Source organism: Mustela lutreola, chromosome 6 (genome assembly GCF_030435805.1).
Source record: "Mustela lutreola isolate mMusLut2 chromosome 6, mMusLut2.pri, whole genome shotgun sequence".
NCBI lineage: Eukaryota > Metazoa > Chordata > Mammalia > Carnivora > Mustelidae > Mustela > Mustela lutreola.
This window is the reverse complement of record NC_081295.1, coordinates 40,037,501-40,040,116: the sequence shown is the minus strand read 5'-3', so window position 1 is coordinate 40,040,116 and position 2,616 is coordinate 40,037,501.

The following is a 2,616-nucleotide window of genomic DNA, read 5'->3' as shown; positions in this document are numbered from 1 at the left end:
GTCTGTTAAGAGGCTGCCTTTGGCTCTGGTCATGATTGCAGTGTCCTGGGATCAAGCTCCGTGTCAGGCACCCTATTCAGCGGAGAGCTTGCTTCTCCCTCTCCCTTTGCCTGCCACTCTGCCTACTTGTGTGCTCTCTCAAATAAATGAAATAAATAAATGAAATCTTTACAAAAAATGTAGTCTCGAAATGTGATTAGATTTTGAGAAAGAATGTGGGAGATTTAGGATATGTAGAGAATAAGAAGTTAAATTACTACACTTCTTTCAAGATACTTTTTTACTTTAGGTTTTTAATTGACTAATTGTGTTTATATTAGGAGAAAGTGTTGGGGTTTAATCTATTACTTTTATTTTTGATATTTTATGGCTAAAACGGTATATAACTATCTTTTAGAAGAAAAAGCCCTACCTCAAAGCCGTGCCCCAGCTAGGTTGTCAAAAGTAAACATTAAAAAATAAAATTTAGAGGCTCACTGCCAGTGAGCTGCCATGGCTGTCTGTAGTGTTCTGGTTTTCTCTGTTCTTGGGTAGCACAGTCCTAAATCATTTATTCACTCCTCCATCAAGCAGCAGTGAGTTACTGAGTATAGACAGTAATAGCTGCTCTACTATAGTGCCCTTAAAAGCTAGTTAGCATGATGCTATGAAGAATTTTAGCTTCATATCCTCTTTTTCTCTAGAGCCTCTTCCACTACACATACCAGTTGCCGTTTCTCGCCTGTTGGAGCAGACGCTATGAGAGCCATATTCATACCCTCAGATTCTTTTAGTATTTCCAAGCATGCCAACTTGATTTTTTAAGGACCAGCTATTACATCTTTATTGTGGGGGCTAACTTTGGGTTACCAAAACTCACTTTGTTGATGTGCTTGGATGCTCTGAAAATGCATGAAAAGTAATATTCCTTAGTTGATCACCCTTAACCCAGTCACCGTGGTATAGAGGTATAAATACGAGGCTCTTCACCCCTTAACTGGCATAATTCTAGAGCTTCCCTATGTGTCCACTGAGGTTGTTGGCTTATGCACCGTGTATCAGCTGCTTTTCCTTTTCTGCATTATCTTCTCATGTCCTTGTCAAGGTCACTATTTCAAATAAACAAGGTACGTTAAATCCTTGTCTCAGGATTTGCCTTTAGGGGATACCTACCTAAGAACTTGGTATTCTCTAAACAATAATGATAGAGTCTTGGTTGTAGCCAGGCAGGTCTATAAAATTCAAATAGTAGGTACGATTTTTTTTTTTTTTACACTTTTTCAGGACTGAGAACTTATATACCCCAACATATGACTGACAGAACCTTATTGGGTATATTCAATTGTAAATTCACATTCTAGTAAATGCTATATTGGATTCACCAAATGATCCACCAAATTGTTCACTTTAATTAATGGAAGTAACTGGAATGATTACATATGTCATTTTTTTAATTGAACAAAATGTATTGAACATCCACTATGTGTCAGGTACTATTCCAGGCTTCAGATTCACAGCAGTTAATGAGATTATTGATTAGTCTTAACTCTCCACCTTTTTATGGAAACTTAAAGTTGAGCTGCTTATTTTGTTGTTTACATACTATTCTTAAAAATCTTAATAGTTGTTAATAAATTATTGGTTTCACTCAATGTGTTTAATACTTTTACCTAGTACTTGCATTGCAAAAGTCAAAGTTGTAATACATTTTCTTGATTATGCTTTTCCATATTGATTGCAGCTTACTGATTTTGCATATCTGGTAGTTCTACTTAATCAGTTCTTTTTTTTTTTTTTTTTCCCCTCTTCAGTTTCAGATATTCTTCTCTTTCAAGAATTCTCTTTCAAGAATGACCTCATTACCATAGACTCTGTTTCAAGGTCTTTATTATTCTAGGAATGTCTCACTGCAATTAGCATTCTTCAGTCTTATCACGCTTGGTTCAGCCATATTTATACTTAAGATTTTTTTTAAAGTTTTTGATTAAGTATAAAAATACTTACAACTGAATATATTTTTATTAAGTAAATAAGTGGTCCAAAACACTAATAATTGTTAATAATATGCAGAATAGCATATAGCAGTTTGATTGCTATATGACATGCCACATTTAGCTTTTCACATTTCAGCTTAATTTAAAAAATATTGTTAAAACTTCCTTAGAAATGCATAAAGTTCTTGTAAATGGTTATTGCTTTCCTGTCATGTCAAGGTAAACATTTATAAGTAAAAAGCTGTGTTTTTTTTTCAAGTGCATGCATTGATTGGAGTGTTCACCTGAAATTTTCACTCAGCTGAACCTTGAGGAAATAGGAAGTTTATACACACAGAGTCTGTTATTTAAAGGTTTGTACTCGTTTGTATGTATAGTCCCAAAAGAAATTGTTAGTCATTCTCTGCCTTTAAAAATTTTTTTTAAATATTTTATTTATTTGAGAGAGAGAGCGAGCAAGTGAGAATGAGCACAAGCAGGGTGAAGGGCAGAGGGAGAAGCAGGCTGCCTGCTGAGCAGGGAGCCCAATGTGGGATTTGATCCTGGGACCCTGGGATCATGACCTGAGCTGAAGGCAGATGCTTAACTGACTGAGCCACCCAGGAACCCCTGCCTTTAATTTTTTTTCTTGACATAAAAATGA